The sequence below is a fragment of the Haemaphysalis longicornis genome, unplaced genomic scaffold, assembly GCF_048455015.1.
Source record: "Haemaphysalis longicornis isolate Haplotype H1 unplaced genomic scaffold, Haemaphysalis longicornis Haplotype H1 scaffold_5, whole genome shotgun sequence".
Taxonomy (NCBI): domain Eukaryota; kingdom Metazoa; phylum Arthropoda; class Arachnida; order Ixodida; family Ixodidae; genus Haemaphysalis; species Haemaphysalis longicornis.
In genome coordinates this window covers 68403903-68423326 of record NW_027526385.1, presented here as the reverse complement: position 1 = coordinate 68423326, position 19424 = coordinate 68403903, and positions in this window count along the sequence as shown.

The window sequence follows — 19424 nt, the reverse complement described above, 5'->3', positions numbered from 1 at the left end:
GCGCTGTTTTTGGCGGTCCCATCTCCCCGCGAGGGGGACTCGAGTAAATGCGTCGCGTAGGGGGTGGGTGTATTGCGTTAACGTTTAGTGTTTGGGGAGTTGGTGGTAGTGAATGCGTTGTATCAGCAGCTTCTTGACGTAGTTTGAATGAGTCAAGGATATAAGGCGCGTTCGTAGCCTCCCATTCTGTGTCGGCTTTGTGGCGCTGTGGGTAGAGCACCATGTACATTGCGTTCCGCCCGCAGGGTCACGGGATCGAAACCAGGCGCCGGATGGTATTTTTTTATATAGTGTAGAGAGGGGTGCGGACAACGACGGTGCGGACTACGACGGACGTCAACGCGGGTGATATCGTGAGTTACTGAAATGCTCTGCATTAAAAAAAATACTATCCGGCGCCTGGTTTCGATCCCTCGACCTTGCGGTCGGAACGCAATGTACATGGTGCTCTACCCACTGCGCCACAAAGCCAACTTTTTTTTCCTTTATTGCCGAAAAGGACAAAACAACACATATACAACAATACCAGCCACAGTGACTGATAAAACAAGAAAGGAAAGAAGGAAAAGAAAAAGGGGGGGGGGACTGCATCGCTTTGAGCGAGCAGTTAAAAGAAATGTACTTTCATGACAGCCAAGTCATCCATTAGAGACAATATTTCTTCATCATAGCCTGCTCTGTGGAACACCTCGCGTAATTTACATATGCTTTCTACAAAATAACAACATACAGAACGAGCATTTACATCTGCATTACGTACATTCATACGGCTCCTCCATATAGCATGTAGGCCCAGGAGGAAGAACAGGTCGTAGGGCAGAACATCTGGACCTATAGCGAGGTATCGAATTCCATGGGGCGTCAAAAGCAGTTCTTTTTTTAAGGTGCGCTGCAGGACATCCCGAAAAAAAACTGCGTCCCAGCAGTCCAGGAATACGTGTTCAATACTCTCCGGTTTCCTGCAGAGCGAACAGTCCGCACCCCACGGCAAGAGGAGCTCCTTGGCCGCCATCCACGTCATAACCGGAAGAGTTTCTGTGTGCATCTTATAGAAGAAAGTCTTAATTCCCCCCGGCACTGGCATTTTCTTAACTCTCTGCAAGACATCCTGACCTGGACCCGCATTGTAAATAGAGCGATACAAGGGTTCAGGAAATAAACATTCGATCAAATCCCCCATCAATTTTTTACGTGTCACGGAAGAAAGAAAATTACGCGAGAAGCGTGCCGTGAGAAACCGATCAGAAAAAACCACTTCCTTCAAAAAACGACTGACGCTGTAACGAGCCACAACAGCAGAAGTAACCAGAAAGTCAGGCAAAGCATCACCCAAAGCAAACTGCATAAAAGTTCGCAAGAAAGGGTTAGACTGGTCCCGCAAAAAGAAAAAACGCGACACAACCTGTCTTAAAAAGAGATGGGGCGAAGCTAGCCCACCCCCTTTGAGCTTTTTAAAAAGATTGCTACGACTAGTTCTTTCGAACGTTGAATTCCACACGAACACGGCAAAAATTCGGTGAAACTTCTGAATATTCAAACGGGAACAATACAAATTTCCTGCATAACATACCAAATCTTGGCCACTAGAAAAACATTACAGATTGTGACACGAGCAAAGATGGACAGATTATGACCCCCCCAGTTCCCTGTCCGTTCTCGTATTTCCTGTGCCTTTTCACACCAGTAAGTCTTGTTATCACGGTAACGCTGCAGCGGTACTCCTAGATAAGACGCTGGTTTTGATGACCACGTGACACCCTTGAAGATGCGTGGAAATTGCAGCCAATCGCCATGCCAGAGGCCGACACACTTCTTGTAATTAATTGAACTGCCCGTGGCATCACAGAACTCCTGTGTTATGTCCAAGGCATTTGAAACACTTTGTTTGTTAACGCAAAAAAAAAAAAACATCTGCGTATGCCATTACTCTGACTTCGGACGATTCTAGTGTAAAACCCTGTATGCCGGTACTGTTGTTAATTCTTCTACATAAAGGTTCTAAGTAAAGTGCGAAAAGAAGAGAGGAAAGTGACTAAACTTAGTGACTAAAATCTTAGTTGTGCACTAACGGTAGGCCATTTTAACTCCGTCAAGTACTTTTCCAAGTCCTGCGCGTTCCAAGATTTTGAAAAGAATGGAATGAGACACCTTATCAAACGCCTTTTCAAAATCAATTTGTAACATCGCCACCCTCCTAAAATCCATGTCACATGCTTCCAGAATACTCCGTGCAACATGGATGTTGGTATAAATGGTTCGTCCTTTTATCCCGCAAGTTTGGTGGGGCCCGACCAACGTTTGGATAACCCCCTGAATTCGCTTAGCCAGTACCTTCGTGAACACTTCGTAATCAGTGTTAGTCAGGGTAATGGGCCGATAGCCAGTGACTTTTGACAATTGTTCTGCATCGTCACTCTTGGGAATCAGAATTGTATGCGCTTTTGAGAAGGACGGAGGTAAAAAACCAAAGCTGAAGGATTCACGGAAAACTTCATATATAATAGGCGCCACATCCTTCTTGAACAATTTATAGAACGCAGTACCTAACCCGTCTGGTCCCGGCGATTTCCCGTTATTTAAATTGTTTATCGCGTCTTCGATTTCCTCCACGCTTATGGGGCTACCTAAACTCTCAGTTGTCTCTTTTTCTAATTTGGGGCAAAAGGCCAAGAAATGAGCTCTCAAACCCATCCGGTGCCTGTTTACTGGAAAAAAGATCTTTGTGGTATTCGAAAAAAGCTTTTTCAATTTCAGCTTGTTCACGGACTTCGGATCCTTTGCATTCTATTCCCCCTATTTCGTTCTTCTTTGCCTGCCTTTTTTCGTCTGACAGTGAGCGCTTCGTTGGCATTTCCCCGGCCATAAGGTTCTCTGAACGTGCCCTTATTGCCGCCCCCTTGTACTTTTCTACTTCGATGGCTTCCATTTTTTCTTTTACACTGCGCATGTCAGCCATAAACAGACCGGGCATTTTTGTCTCCTCATCTGTCAGCTGTTTAAGCAAGTTGCGTAAATCCTTCTCTTGTTTTCTTTCTTCACGTCGAATTTCAGTAGAACGCTCAATAGCTACAATCTTCACTTCTTGCTTAAAGCACTCCCACTTCTCGATACAGTTCTTGCCTTCCGTGTGAAAAAGTTCATCTCGCTTTGCGCTAATCATGGAAAGAAACTTGTCATCCTTAAGGAGCTTTTCATTTAATTTCCAAAGGGTCCAGTTAAACTTTTCCCTGCTTTGTTTTTTGCCTCCGACACGCGCGGTAACCAAACAATGATCTGAAAACGAGACGGGTTCGATTGAATAATCATTGCACGAGGGGCATAGCTCTGCCGACACATAAATCCTATCTAATCTGGCATGGCTAGCTCCTTGAAAATGTGTGGATTTTGATGCGCATGTAGCATTTGCGAAGCACGCAACGTCCTCGAGTAACAAGCGGTTGATGTTTTCCAACAAAAAAATAGCACTTGGATCAGAGGGGGCGTTTTCGTTCGAACGGTCCTCTTGTCTGCAAACACAGTTAAAGTCACCGAGAAAAATAAGCTTCCTGTCACACTTGAGAAGTTTAACTATATCCTCAAAAACAAAATACGGCGTTCTTTGGGCTTTGTGGGCGCATAAACACACACAACTCTAAAAGGCTGTTGGTGATATACGAAATCACAGCAGACGAAACGCCCCTCTGAGCAGGCCTTAAGGCATTCAACCACGCAGTTTTTCGCCTTTCTTATAAACAAACAACAGCCTCCAGAAGTTCCAGCCGCATGGCTAACGCACACGTAATACGCATCAAGGAAAGGTTGCACCATGGTGTCTGTATGCTGCTCGGATTCAATTTTAGTTTCTTGTACAGCTAGCAAATCAATTTGCGTTTCCTCCATTAGCTTCCGAAGCTGAAGTTGACGCTTCCTTGAACCAAGGCCTCGTACATTTAGCGTCGCTACTTGGAGGGGCGTATCGGCTGTCACTGATAATGGGTTACACACAGACACCATGATTTACATTTTAGCGGGAAACACAAGACTCAGTGCTTCTTAAAACGCGTCGCGGACTGTGACCGCGGTTGGTGCGATTCAAACTTGCCCCCCCTTTTTTTTTTTGATATTTTCCATTCCTTCTCTAGGCGGGCGAGGCGTCGCTCTTCGCTCAATGTCGCATCCCGGCGTCGCTTTGCTGACTCGTCTCGACGTCCGGTGTTCTGTGCCTTCGTGCCCTCGTCCTCCGTCAGATACTCTCCGCTATGCAGTGTCCGTGTAGAAACACATGAGTGCTGGCTTACTGCGTCGTCGTCGTCCGCGCTGTCTTCGTGCTGCTGCTCGATGGGTGCGTCCTGCTTAGTGGCCTCGGCTGTACTTGGAACCCCGTCGCTGGTCTGTGGCTCCAGCTGTGACCCGTTGGCGGTTTGCTCCACGCATACTTTTGGAGTTTCAAGGGGCGTTTGGTCGCCAGCCCCATTCACTCGGTTTACGTCGTTCTCCGTCGCTGCCGCGACCAAGGCTGTCGACGCCGCTGCCCTCTCCGCTTCTTCGTCGTCCATGACTTCAGGATGTACTTCCGGTTCATCAGCAGGGCCGGTGACATTTGCGTAGGTCCTTACACATTCGTCTGACAGGTGACCAAAAAGCTTACACTTCGAGCACCTCGGTGTTCGGCACTCTTTTCGCATGTGTCCTCTACGCTTGCGCCGAAGACACTGAGGCGCACGACCCGGCACGACGACGAGAATGGAGCCTCCGTAGAACTTGAACAGGTGGGGCAAATCGTCGGTGGTGAGGTCCTCACGCAGAGTCATGCGGACGAGGCGTGTCGTCGACTCCGCAGTCTCAAAGCCGGCTGCCCCCCACGCGTCTTGGCGAACGTCCTTCACTTCACCAAACTCTGTGAACACCCTGCGTATTGAGGCATCCGGAACGTGAAAGGGCACCCAGTGTAGCTTTATGGTAACTTCTTGTTGAATGGGGTCTATGACGGCGCAGTAACGCCCCTTCACTTTCAGTCCTCCCGCGTCCACCAGCCGTTGGCGCGTCTCCGGTGTCTTCAGCTTTATCAGCCAGACATGGCCCATTTAAAAGGGCCCTATTCCTGCGATGTCCTTGAGCACGCCCATTCCTTGGAAAGGCGTGCGAAAGTCCTCAATCCGGTATGGTCTCCCACCAAGGTCAGAGTGAAGAATTAAACAAGCTTTCATCGAGTCTTCCGACGATATCGTCGGCAGCAAAAACCTGTAGCCCGAAGGCGCAGAAGGAAACCGTTCACCGCGGCCGGACATGGCCGCTGAAACGCCTGGCGCGGAGCCAGCCATCCGCACGTCCGTTCGCTGAGTGCGCCGGAAGTGAAGTAGTGACGCCACAAAGCCGACACAGTATGGGAGGCTACCAACGCGCCTTATATCCTTGACTCGTTCAAACTACGTCAAGAAGCTGCTGATACAACGCATTCACTACCACCAACTCCCCAAACACTAAACATTAACGCAATACACCCACCCCCATATATGCGACGCATTTACTCGAGTCCCCCTCGCGGGGAGATGGGCCCAATTTTTCTTTCCTCCGTGGAGCCAATCAAAAAGAGGATATTTTTCACGTCATCGTGGTATGTCGGCACCAAGTCGGTCATCAAGTCATCAGTCCCGCCCCTCTTTGCTGTCCCTGGCGAAGCTTTAGTGGGAGGTGCTGCCGCCTGGGAGCGGGTATAGGAAATAAACGCGAATTGGCCACCGAGAAAGTTTTCCGCCGCCTTGTGCTGGCGATAACTAAAGCTTTCGCAGTGCTTCCAGACGTGAAGGAAAGAGTGAAAGCGTTTACCGGAAGTGTTTCAGAGTCCCTTTAAGGCGTTCACCTTAAAACACAGTTTTTCGTTGCTGGTTGATAATTTGACAACTGTCAGTTTTGTACTTGCAAGGAAGTTTAGTGACATAATGCAAATGCAGCTACATGCTGTGAGGGGCATGTATCGCGTTACATTAGCCTCTCTGACGGCGTCCGCAGCTGACGGGTGCACCGGACCTGCCCTGTCCTTTGGGGGACTCCACCGCCTTCGAGAGGGCGGCCGCCTACAAGAGCACCCGCTCGTCGACGGCACAGCACGCCAACCACTGCGCCAGATTCCGAGAAGGAGGCACCGCCGGGGAAAGCAAGACGTACGAAATTTCCGAATGTGTCGTCCGTGGGGAAAAAATTTGCCGCGGTTAAACCAAGTCTGTCGAGCGATAGATTGGATTTCGCGTCAAGAGCGCTCAGTGGCCGCGCACGCAATAGGTAAGCGGTAGAAGCGCAGAGGCTCACGGGTACGTCGTCCGCTCGAAGCCACTTCCGGTTCGAGAGATCTCCTGTCCAACGGTGCGCACTAGAATGTTGTCTCCTCGCCTCCCATCCGCCGGAGGCTTTCACGTGCGTGTGTGTGCTGTTAATTTGCCACAAAGTGCTTAACTTTTCGACAAGCCCCTGGTAGCATCTACCATTGTTATTCGTTGAAGGTACGATGCATGACCGCTTTTTTTTTTGTTGGTGGTGGTGGAAACAGATAAACAACACGCATACACGCACATGAAAGCCGCCGGAAAACGGGAGGCCAGAAGAGCTCTCGAACCGGAAGTGGCGCCGAGCAGACGACGTACCCGTGGGCGCTTCTACCGCTCAACTCTTCCACTGCATGACAGAACAGATGCATCCAGCGCCCCCTGCTATCATTTTCTGATGGCGCACACCCTTACTTTCTCTCTGTATCCCTCTCTACACCCCCCCACCCCATTGGAACGAACGAGCGATTAGACGCTTTCACTCCGGAACCGCACGAGGCGCTGGCTTGACCTTGGCCGGGCGGGAAGGTCAGATTGACAGAATGAGGCGTTTTGGGAAGTTTGTATCTAGAGTAGCAGAGCTTTTGCTCTAATATTCGTTCAAAGCGCTCGCACCGTACGTAGCTCAGTCGACAGAACCATCCAACCGCGCATGCGCAATACTCCCCAGAACTTGCCCGAATCTTCATAAATGATGAACGCAGGATTGCGAGGTAGTCTGGCGTACCTAGAAAACATCCGTTGAAAATGTCCATTCATGTTGAGGAATTATCGAAGCTTACCACATATTGGAATCGAACCCTGCAACTTCGTGATTAGGGAAGCAATGCGCGGGGTGACCACTGGATAGCCAATGACTAGTATAACACGATTGATTGATTGATTGATTGATTGATTGATTGATTGATTGATTGATTGATTGATTGATTGATTGATTGATTGATTGATTGATTGATTGATTTAACGCGCCGACGCAACGTTGGCGATGAGGCGCGCCGCAGTGGAGGGATCCGGATTAACTTTGACCACCTGTGGATCTTTAATGCTAGTATAACGCGAGGTTCAAATGACGGAGCAGTTGCTTGCAGACTCGAAGGCGCCCTAGCGGTTCCGTTTGGCAGCAGCTGTGTCGCCGAGTTGCGAATTAGTATACCCAACATTATGTGCGACCGATAATGAGGCCAGTGTGACAATAACCGGTCAGGGCGAATTTAACAGATTTTTCCGCAATGTTACGAGCCAACTTGAACAGAAATTGCATTCTCAAATGTGGCATCGATAAAAGCATGCATGGACTCATTCAACCCTCATCCATGTATAAATCTTATGTAGATGTGCGACGAACCGAGGAATACCTAGTTACCCTGCAGAAAAAATTGCTTAAAGAGACAACGAAGTGAATTTGACGGTCAAATTTGTGGTTTCATTGCGCAGTTTCAGGTATGCAATCGGCTCTTTGACTATCAGCGGAAGTGGAAAGCCTTCGTTTATCCTAAATGGGCGACTGGAGAGGAAACACCATGCGCCAGTCACAACTTGCTTGTAAGGTTTAACGCGCCGACGCAACGTAGGCGATCAGGCGCGCCGTGTGTAGGGCTCCGGATTAATTTTGACCACCTGGGGATCTTTAAGGTGCGCCGAAATCTCGTACATACGGGCGTTTTTGCTTTTCGCCTCCATCGCCAGTCACAACTGCCACGCCAACTATCGCAATGACGTCACGACGGTTTGCAGTGTGACGTCATTACCTCACACTGATTGCGTCACACTGGTTATACGTTACAAGGGAGGAAACACACTGCTTATTTGTAGCGTATTTTTATACAGTGTCAGCGTCCAGAGTTTAAATTTTTACTATTTATATTTTATTGTAAATATCAATCGCTTGCTTCTTCTCGCACCGGTTTTACTAGAGAGAGAACATGCGCGCAAATCGTCCGTTAAAACCGATAACGCACCCGGCCTGCGCATACAGTGTTTGCAAGTCAGTTCAGTGTTCGTTTAAAAGCCTGCGCAGCTAAAAAAAGACTTCTAACATGCGGGGAAGGCGTTGTCACGCGACCATGCGATATCTCGGACAAACGGCGCTTCAACGAAAGTTTTCTGACGAGCAACGCGATTGCGATGCTGCCAGAGCTGTGACAGGGCGTGTATCGGCAGCCTTTTCGTGTCCGACGCTGCGCCCACTATTGAACAAAGGCCGAGCATTGAGTAAAAGACAATGCCAAGCGAGAGCGAGGTTGCAATGGTCTGCGAAACGCCGATAGGAACAATGCTGCTCTCCGCGTATATACGCTCGAGCCGCAACAATGATGTGTTGCCGCCGAGACGTTTACAATGCTTGCGGAGCAAACGGTCGCGCTTTCGAGAAAAGCCAGATAACGGTCTTTGCGTCCGAATGGTATTCTCTCGCGTCACGCGCCCATCGGAATCATCGTTTTCTTATTCTTCGTTCGTTTATTTGACGTGGCCGATTCTTCAAGATAACGTTTACTTGTTAGTGTACCTACCACTAAATGTTTGTCGTACCCAGTTATTCTCTGCCCACGAGGGCTATTTCTGTCAATAGCCCTTCGAGTTGGGTCTTTCCATCTTTATTTTAGTGCAGAGGGCCCGGCTTGTCGCCGTAGCCCGTCCGCGGTCACGACCGCAGTAACGTGGCGTCACACACCCAAACAGAGGCTTCGAAAAGATGCCCACTTATGCCTCGATTCAGTCTTCCGGCCAGAAGTCCACAGGATACTTGAACAAGAGGTTTATATGTGCAGAACTGTTGGAAACTCTTGGAACCGCTTGCACTAGTCATACGTATCCCCCGTTATATCGCGCAAAGAAAACTGAAGGTACATTTGAGGCAAAATATGTGCACTAAACCAGCACTCCCCGTGTTCATTCAGTTAGAAATACTCGTTGGGTTGGTTTTACGATAGTAAGCGTGAAAAAAAAAAAAAAAAGTGGCCGCGGAAGAAAAAAAAATTTGACGCGTTAAAAATGGCGCAGAAAGGCTCCAGCACGGGCGAGATGAAAACAAGCACAAAAAATTGGCCGCGTATCTGCTCATTTCGTTGCAAATGTCGTCAAAAGACGATAGTCTTTGTAGACATTTGCCAAGGAAATGCCCCCCTTTGCTTTCCCGCTCACCTCTCATGCTGTTCCTGTACCGTCGCGCTCATCCCAAGGTAAACACACTAAAGGTTTCCGCGAGGCGATTTGAATTTACCGCGTTCCACTGCTACAGGCCGGGTTCCTCGATGCCCGCGCTGCAGTACGGTGGAGACGCGCGTGAATGGAGGCGGCCGACTAGAATGTTTATAGAACCACGTGGCCGTGCTCCACATGCGTTCCAAGCAGAACGTGGAACCTAGGCTAGTGGAACCTTTCGTTGCTGTTGCCGCGTGATTTTTCATATGCCGCCAGGAAGCGGCGTTTTTCTGCAGTAGATGTAGAATATCATTTGCTATCGAAAAACCAAGCATCCATGAATTTTTTAATAAAGCAACACTGTAAATATCCCTCGTGTACTAATTTCCTGTCTTATATTTGCGTAATGTCTTGTTCTTGTTCAACAAAGTTGACAATTATGAACATATCAACCGGGCATAGACGTTTACATGTGGCTGTGAGTATATAAGATTATTGCGCAATATCAGTGTTACTTTGGCCGGGTGGCTGAATTGAGTCACAGACAGACAGACAGACATACAGACAGACCAAAATTTCTGGGTTTAAGTAGCCCATGAAAGACTATCGCCTTTAAAAGAACAGAAGTGTCGCCCGTGCTGTTCCAGTCATAAGAAGAAACAAAATATAAAGGAAAGGATGCGAGCTGTCCCAGGAGAAGGCTCGCGAGCACTGCGAAAGCGGGAAAATTGAATTGCATTGAACAAACCTCTGTTCATTTCACGAAGAGAGGAGTGAGACTGCGAGGGGATGGGCGTGAGGGGCGGTAACAACTGAAGAACGGCACCACAGCCCCTATGGCGAATCACTGCTCTGCTCTTCCGACAGCATTCACGTTCGGTGGAACTGCTTTCATTTTTGTTCTCGTTGTTACAGCGTTAACTGCGAGTCACTCGCATCCAGAATTATGTTCGTCCTTGGTAGAACAAGAGAAACTCCAACCAAAATCTACGCGCCCCCCAGGGCTTCACAAAGTGGTTAATCAACAAATTTCCTGTTTGTTACAACACCGCAGATGACAGCAAGGATAAGGAGAGAGAACTCTGCTTTTAAGAATGGCGTGTGAGCCCTTTAGAGGAAGATGTGGGGGCATTCGATCGAATAGACTAGGAGCGTAGATGTCATTTTGATGTCCCCAAGACGGTAGCCACTTCGAGAGAGAGAGAGAGAGAGAGAGAGAGAGAGAGAGAGAGAGAGAGAGAGAGAGAGAGAGAGAGAGAGAGAGAGAGAGAAGAAACTTTAATGAGCAAAAATAAATTGTGGGGTGGCTTCCTAGTCCGGAAGTTCATGGGCAATCTTGGCGCTCCCCGCTCGGCCAACCAAGATAATCTGGTCGTCGAGAACGCAGCCGTCTAGATGCCTCCTAGTCGATACCGGCCTGGGGGATGTAGTGCTATAACTCCGGAGTAAAAGAAAAAAAAAACAGGAATTTGACCCACTACAGTCTCATCCTTCTTTATGGTGGGAAATGACTCAGCATCAAGCAGCTGACACAGCAGTTAATAGAACCTATGCCCGGTCTCGATCCCCTCATTTTTTTTTAATTGGAGGGACCATGAAAACAATACAACATGGTTTAATTTGAAAGAGTTTGCCTTCAGTAACTCACTCAGCTCCATTCCAGTCGCGAAAGACGTTTTTTAATCGAAAAAAAAACGGTAGAAATATTAAAAAGCTTTTACATGTCGCGATACAGTGGCGTAATACGGGCGGAGGTGACTTAATATGGACCAGCACAAAAAGCAGCGTTACCAGTAAATTAACTACCCGTTAGTATTCACCTGATGCGGTCAAACGGAACTAGGGTCCCCGCTGTGGCTTATTAGGCTGACCAATCACACAAACAAGGTTCTGTGACGTCATAGAGACGTCACCGAAAGGTGGCCGGGGAGTCGGCAGTGCTTCATATCGTTTCTTTGACATCTCTAATATACGCTTTAAGTTTTCGATAAAACTGACAATATTATTATCAGGACAAAGCAGTCTTTTTAGTGAATAAAACTTGTAGTTTGTCTTCAAGGCCCTTTAACCCTTTGATGCCCAGTGTTGCAAGAACGCCGTAAACGCTCTGAAAATAAACGTCTCTCTCTCTCTCTCTCTCTCTCTCTCTCTCTCTCTCTCTCTCTCTCTCTCTCTCTCTCTCTCTCTCTCTCTCTCTCTCTCTCTCTCTCAGGAGCAACGACTCAAACAATATTTTTTCTCTCGCACTTTGTGGTTTTTCGACATTTAACACCATCTGTCGACAGACAAAGAACCCCGCACGTTAAAAAAATTAAGGAAGAGAGGGCAGCACGTACTTCCGCGTGCTAAAAAAAATATTGTTTACGCGTGTCAACTGCATCGAGCCCGGGTGGCTCAATGGGCTAGTGACAGGTAACCAATCATTGTGCAATTTCGTTGTTATTACAAATGATAGCAATACAAACTTTACCTTATTGTCTTCACTTCAACCATAAATCATGGTGATCGAGGTTCAAGTGATATATGGGCAGCCAGTGCCCGTGCACTGTTTCCCAGTGTCCGTCCTAATGAACCAAAGTTTTTTTCTGACTTCATATTTGTGATGTCCGGAAGTCAAGTTTTTTTCTGACTTCATATTTGTGATGTCCGGAAATCCTTTTAGACCATAACAACTCCTCACACGCTGGCGGGGCGGGGCTTTCGAAACGGAAACGCAGACGGTGCAAGCAACACGAAAGTTACTTTCCGGTTCTGCCGGTTGGGAAGTCTTTTATGCGTGGCGAAGACGGCGGGGTCCTGCTTCCGCATTCGAGACAAGGGCCCCCTCCAGCGCGCAAAATGCCTTTTCCCCCCAACGTCGGCGGAACCTAGTTAACTTAATTGCGTCTTCCTGGTTGCGGTAGACGCGCGAGGAAGGTTCACCGGAAACATCCGGGCACGCAGGTCTCCGCGCTAGAGACGGGACAGGAACACCGAGTTGTGTAGGCCGCGTTGATTGGAATGACCCTCCAGCCACAGGGGTCATCAAGACAAAACAGAACCTTGTTAATATTGAAAAGTGTAACCTTTGATAATTCGCTCAGCTCCGCTCCAGCCACGAAAGTCGTGTTGCTAACCGGAAAAAAAATACGCGAGAAATATCTAAAAACTTTCAAATTCCGTGCTACGGTGGTGTGATATGGGCAGGAGTAACAGTATATTAGCCAGCACTAAGGCCATTTTTATCAGTGCGTTAACGGCCCATTAGCACTCAAGTGAAAAGATCAAACGGAATTTGAGGCCCCACTACAACCTCTCAGTCAGGTTTTTGGGCCATGGTTGGGATCGGTCGCCGCCAATCGGGCAAACAATATTCTGTGACGTCATAGAGGAAGCGCCGAAAAGTATCTGGGAAGTTTCCGCTGCTTCATCTGCTTGTTTGAAGTATACGATATAATTGGTATCAATGTTACCTTGACAAAGCAGCTTCTTTTCCGTGAACCCAGCTTATATTTTTTGTCTTGATGGCCCCTTTAACTTTATTTAACGGCAATGTTGTTTACAGTATGCCCTGTATGCATGTGTTCCTAAAGCGGGTACCAGAGCCGGGAAATGTCCGTGAGCAAAAATTCGGATAGAAAGAGGGGGGGAGTCACGGGAGAGAGTAGACAGCGGCGTCAGGGCTGCATTAGAGCCGCGGAGAGTGGGAAGGCACGGTGTAGCAGCAGTGGAAACGCGGGGAAGGGGTAAAGTGTCGCGTCGAACGCGACACAGCCGCTCCCGCCGTCAACCACGTGGACGCCGCCGGCCGTACGGAACAATTTTGTGTATTTTTTTGTACCTTTGTTTCGTGTGTGTATGCGACCCTATGTAATCAAAACACCTTCGCTGCGTAATTTGCCACAATATAAATGGTTCGGCTCACCAATTATTTTCCCACCTTATGTATATTTAAATAACTGCACTTAAATAAATCACGTTGAAGTGTATTGAAGGGGCAATTGAAATAAAATGCAGGCTTAATACACTGGAAAGGTTGCGGTGTCAGAATATCAATCATGCCAATTTCGACGCAAATTTTCAACAGTTATACTAGACGATAAGGAAAACAGATGAAGGAGTGGCGACTCAGCAGTCACTCTCTCGCACTCCCGTTGTGACGTCACAGAGACTAACTACACTGTGGGACTGGCGGCCGCCAACAAACGCTGCAGAAAAAGCAACATGATTGTGCGATTGCAGCGGTGCCGCTGATTTAGTTCCATTTGATCGCAGCCTTCGAGTGCTAGCATTAAGCTGACTCACCAATTACTCTCCCGTTGGTATATGGCCCCTATGGCAATGCTGTTGATATTGTAAAGCGCAGAACTATGATCTAGTTTGCATATATTCGCGATCTATTCCTTCTGGGCTGGAGTGGAGTTTAGCGAGTTACCCTTTGAAGGCCTAGTCATTTGATTGATTGATTGATTGATTGATTGATTGATTGATTGATTGATTGATTGATTGATTGATTGATTGATTGATTGATTGATTGATTGATTGATTGATTGATTGATTGATTGATTGATTGATTGATTGATTGATTGATTGTAGGGTTCAACGCACCGACGCAGCGCAGGCGATGAGGCGCGCCGTAGTGGAGGGCTCCGGATTAAAATAATTTTGACCACCTGGGGAACTTTAACGCGCGTCGAAATCTCGTACACACAGGCGTTTTTGATTTTCGCCTCCATCAGAAAAGCGGCCGCCGCGGCCGGGAATCGAGCCCTGTTCCTCGTGGTCACCAGCACAACGCCTTAGCCACTGAGCCACCGCGGCGGGTAAAGGCCAGTCATTTCAAAGTGTGTGTTGTCTTCGTGGTCTCTTCAAAATGTCACCCATACTTGGGAGCTCATCTTCGGTACTGCGCAAGCACTTGAACAGCCATGAGCAGAAGCTTACAGACCGCTACGTTTGCCAATTTCTGTGAATCCCTCTACAGCCTTGGAGCACGCTTAGTGTTTTATGCACGCTAGTAGTGATTTAAATCATTCAATCTCTAAATTATCCTAAGGACAGGCACATTAGCAGCTAGGCGGCCACACGGCAAACGAAGAAATATTTTGTTCATACAAGGCTTTAAACTCGATAGCTAGTTTAAAAAGCAAAATATAGACGACAATTTTGTAAAACTACAATAATATAAAAGGCCCTTTCTTGTGTGGACACTGGGAAACCTCACTTGTCAGTGCTGTGAATAGCCACCAGGTGAAGATCACACCCGTCTTCAACTAAACTGGACCGCAGGCCTGTTTTCTGAAACGTACTTTGTTCTGATGTAATTTCGCGTTGTCGTCTTCCGGTCCATTTAATTCGAAATGCCAAAGAGAGACAGCTAAGGATTACCTCGTGTATAGCGGGACCGAAAATTACAATAATGTGTTTATTCTCCAGGATTTTTGCGTGAGACAGATTGTCGATTTGTTAGAGCCGATTTTTACTTCTACTGTTACAACGTATATCGGATGTAACAAACTAAACAACTGCCACGATATTACTTCGTTGTAACAAGGTTCGACTGTAATACGGCTTATATTCTTTCTTTCCGAGGGCTATCGAAATGTGGAATTTGCTGAAACAGTCAAGGAACTTTGGTTACGCAGCAATGTATAAACATGCACCATGTATCTTTTTTGTTTAATTTTGTGTCTGCAATGTATACTGGCTTCATGTTAGTTGTGTATAAACCCTGTGTTGGGTGTTTCCTTTTTTGCATTTGCTTTTTTTGCGTTCAGTTGCTTATCAGTGTTTTGTTTATGTATACGCTCTGACGATCTTGTAAGCTACTCTTGTGTTTCTCTTTTATGCCTACCCCTGTAAGGGCCTGACCAAGGCTCACAGTATGAATAAATAAAAATAAATAAATCTTGCCCCCAGAAAAAATGCCTTCTGAGCAATGCATTTGTGTCGAGAGGTGAAGCCGACCTTAAAAGAATCGTTGTAAGCTTGGATTTTGCAAGCTGGCTTTCCCACTTAGCGTGTCGCACAGTGAAGCATGGTCACCTACGGAGGGGGTACGGTTACAGCCCACTTTATATACTCGTTTCCACCGCCGCTGCCTCTTTGCCGAGTCGTGTATACGCCTCGCCATGCACGGCGTTTCCTCCCCCGTGGCATTGCGCGATTCCGCGTGCCATTCTGCGGCCATAGAGTTTCTTAGTATGTTGTAAAAAAATGTGTTTGATCCCTTTTTCATAGAAATCAGTAAAATTTCTATGAAAATTCACAGGAGCAGTTGAATGTTGAAGGAACTTCCCTCATGTGCGAAGGGTTGGCGAGCCTCACCCCTCCAGACGAAGTGACGCCGACACGCGAGGGAGCGAAAACTAACCGGTTTATTCCGGCACAACAAAACCAAAAGTGACATGCACAGAAGCAGCAGCTTGAAACACATAACGGTCATGGGAACAACGCGACAGCGGAGGGCGCGTCCCCCGTGCACGAATGCGCTGGCATCGTGGCACTTCGCTTCGCCTCTCCTGGACGGCAGCACCATCTGAATGAGTCACAGGGAAGGATATAAGGTGTGTTTGTAGAGCTGGTGACGCCTGACTTCGTTGCGCAGTTGACAGAGTGCCTCGTACCTGCCGTTGCGGCGAGAGAGTTCGTGGGCTCCAACCAGTGCGCCGCCGCGTCAATGGCACTTTTTCTGGCATGACGTCAGTGAGATCTTGGTGTACCCCGGTATAAAACACTTTCGTGTTAAAGACTCTGTGTCGGCGACCACCTGTGCGGCGCATTGGAGACCTCATTGTCTCTACCTACCGATCGTGTGTGCCCTCCGTCTGCGACGTAAACTGTCTTTATAACTCAACGTAGGAGAATTCGCAATACAGCTAAACCCCAGCATAGCTGATCCCACCAGAGCGCATGGAAGGGCGCTGATTTTATTTAAGGCGTTTTTAAAACAACTTCCCTAACACTAAATTATTTCGCAACTATTAAGCTGATAATTTGACAGGACATGCACGCTTGTTCTCCGTCTGATTACCGTCTTTGTTAGTTGCAACGCTTAATTTTAGCCGCAGCGGATAACCAACCAGCAGTCACAATTTGCTCCATTTCCCAACACCGCAGGCGCTTCCCCGAGCCCCCATCAGGCCAAAGCCCTGGCCCGACAAGCGTGGGCAGCTGTTCGCTCGAAGGACTACCTCGCCCGGAGAGCGCCACGAGTCCACGACAGCGTTCCGACGATCCTGAGCCATCCGCCAGTTGTACCTCCAACGAGGCGAGCGCAAGCGCCAAGAGCGGGACCCGTCTCCCTCCTGCTTCTACTCCTCCTCCTCCTCCTCCCAAAGAAAGCTCGCCCTCTTAACCTTAACTGCATCATCACGCGGAGGGCTTCTCTAGCCCATCCTACCTTCTACCGAAAACGGCGCGCAAGTCCGGCTTTGTTAGTGTCCAAAGACGCTGTGGGTGTTGTGTCTGGCAGGGATATCGGTGCTGACAGACGCTTTAGAGACTGGACGTAAAAGCTTGCAAGAATGCCATCCTGTGCGTCTTCGTGCCGGAGGCGAGAACGCGGTATGGCTACTGGCGCGGTATGGCCAGTATAGCTACTGGCTTGGACTAGTCGTGGGAATGGGAAGAAAGACGTATCCACGCTATGAACTGTCCCAAAAGCAGAAAGCACCGCGTCTTTTGCGTCATTCCGAGTGCTGGGAAGCTGTGCATTTTCTGCAGCTCGCGTGTACAGCACGATGCCAGCATGGCTTCTTATATAACGTTCCTAGTCGCCTTTAAACTCCGCAAGTCAGAATTGTCAACTTACACTGCTTCAACTATGATTGATTGCAGGCTTGGCTATCAATTTTCGCAACGAATTATCATTCAAGTTTAGTTTACGTTGAACTTTTACTAAATGTTTTTCATTACGATGCACACGAAGCGGTCCACCATTATATGGGTCATGCCAGTGTTTTTGTCTACGAAACAACTTTTTCGAGCACTGCTTCAGTTCTGTTCAGGCCGAACTAGTGCGTGCCGGGGGAACTACACTTACCTCCACGTAAGCATAGTTACCGTTGCTTACCGTCCGTTCTTACCGTTTCGTCGGTTGTTTTCAGACCTTGCGCGTTTCACTGCCGGCTGGTTGTTTTTTTTTGTTCCCACTGTCAAGGGTAAAAGGCACCAGTCGTATCTCCTGCCTGCCCGGTAACGCTCTAGAGACAGCCACTGGCACGCCACAGATGGCCGCAGTATCGACATGTGGAATTGATTTCCCAGCGTCTATGAAAGTTTGTCTGGCGCACTGTCTAGACGCACTTTGCTTTTTTTGCATTGCATCGATGTCGTGCAAGAAAGCCAACATAACGACACGTTTTATTGCTTTCTTGTTTCTCACCGCAAGAACGTCGAACAAGAAAGCCAACTTAACGACATACGACGCATGCATATTTGGCTTTTTATTTAACCGCACCTGCGTTGTGCACGCAAGCCAACCTAACGATGCACTGTTTTTTTACATTTGATCTTCCCGCGGCATTTGTGTTGCCGAAATAACAGTACGTTGTGCGGGTAAAAGTTGTTATGAGCGTGGTGCCGTGAATCGTTTGACCAGCCCCTGTCGCCTGACTTGCATACAAATTGCGCATTACAAGGAAAGAGTGAAGGTGGGGGAGAGGATGGGATTATACTGATTTAACAAAAAGCTCTTGTCCTGTTTTTTCATGTAGGGGGAAGAACACTTGGCCCCTTCTTGAAAGGTCGGCCCGAAATAAGAAGGCGCTGAAATTGAGGGGAAGGATGGGAGTTAGATGAAAGAAGGGAAAGGGGGGGCATAGGAGCAATGCCAATGCATGTGCTAGTTATTAGTTATGTCCCCTGAAGTTCCACCTAAACACAACGAAACACGCAGGCCACATAAATGTATCCCACAACAAAGTACAAGGGCACAAAGGTACGTATGCTGACTCCCATTTTAGTACATGGGTGTACACATACACCCGCACCCATATCTTTTAATTGAACCTTCCCAAGTTGCCTTTATCCTTTTCTTCCTATCCTTTACCAGATAAAGGACTCATCAATAGCGATGTTACTATAAGAGCTCAATTCCAACCAGAACTCATCCCGTTGTCTTGCCAGTTGTTCTCCTATCAGACCATATTGGCCCTCTTTCAGACCTCCCTTACCTCACACCCTTGCTCTTGCAACGTCTTGCCTTGTATTTGCAGCGTCTTGCAACAAGTAATGCTGGCAAACTCTCCTTATAGATTTCTTTTCTTTTTTTTTTTACATTTGCTTTTTGCCAGAAAATGGTTTCCCTTTTTCCAAATTCACCCCATTGAGGGCAGATTATCACAACGCATCCCAAACGCGATCAGAAAATGGACAGCCCACAGTCCCTTTCACTTTCGCACACAAATTGAAGCGTGCGCCCATTTTTACCACACTTTTGTGTGTCTGTAACAATGCTGCAGTACATCAGGTAAGCCCTTTGCATCAACAGTAGTCGGAAGGAAGTCTCCAGGCTCTACCACTTCCATTCTTTTGTTTTGGATTGGATATTTCAATTGCTGCTTTTGTCTGCTTAATTCGTTCAGTTGTTTGTATGTTAGGGCTGGTTAGGCAGTGCTAGATAAGCCTTATGATGCATGACAAAACTTATGACCAGGTCTATAGACCAAAAAATTGTGGACACCTCAGCACTCCCTATAACGTAGAAACTGAGAAGGCATGAGAGTCCAATTGGTGAACGCTTCCTCTCGTGACTATCACAATCCTTTCCCTTTATACAGGAGCTCCGGCAGGAGTCAGGGTTCAAGGGTCAGGAGTCAGGGTTCAGAGGTCAGTGGTCAGGAGGGCTTGAGCTGGTCAAGAAAGAAGGGGCTGTCCCAGTTAAAGTCATGGCTCCAGAATGAACAAGGCTCCAGAATGAACAAAAAGAAACTGGTTGGAGTTGTGCGAGGCTTGTAATGTCAGTCATTTTGCCACAGTGTACATCCCGTCCGCTGAGGCTAA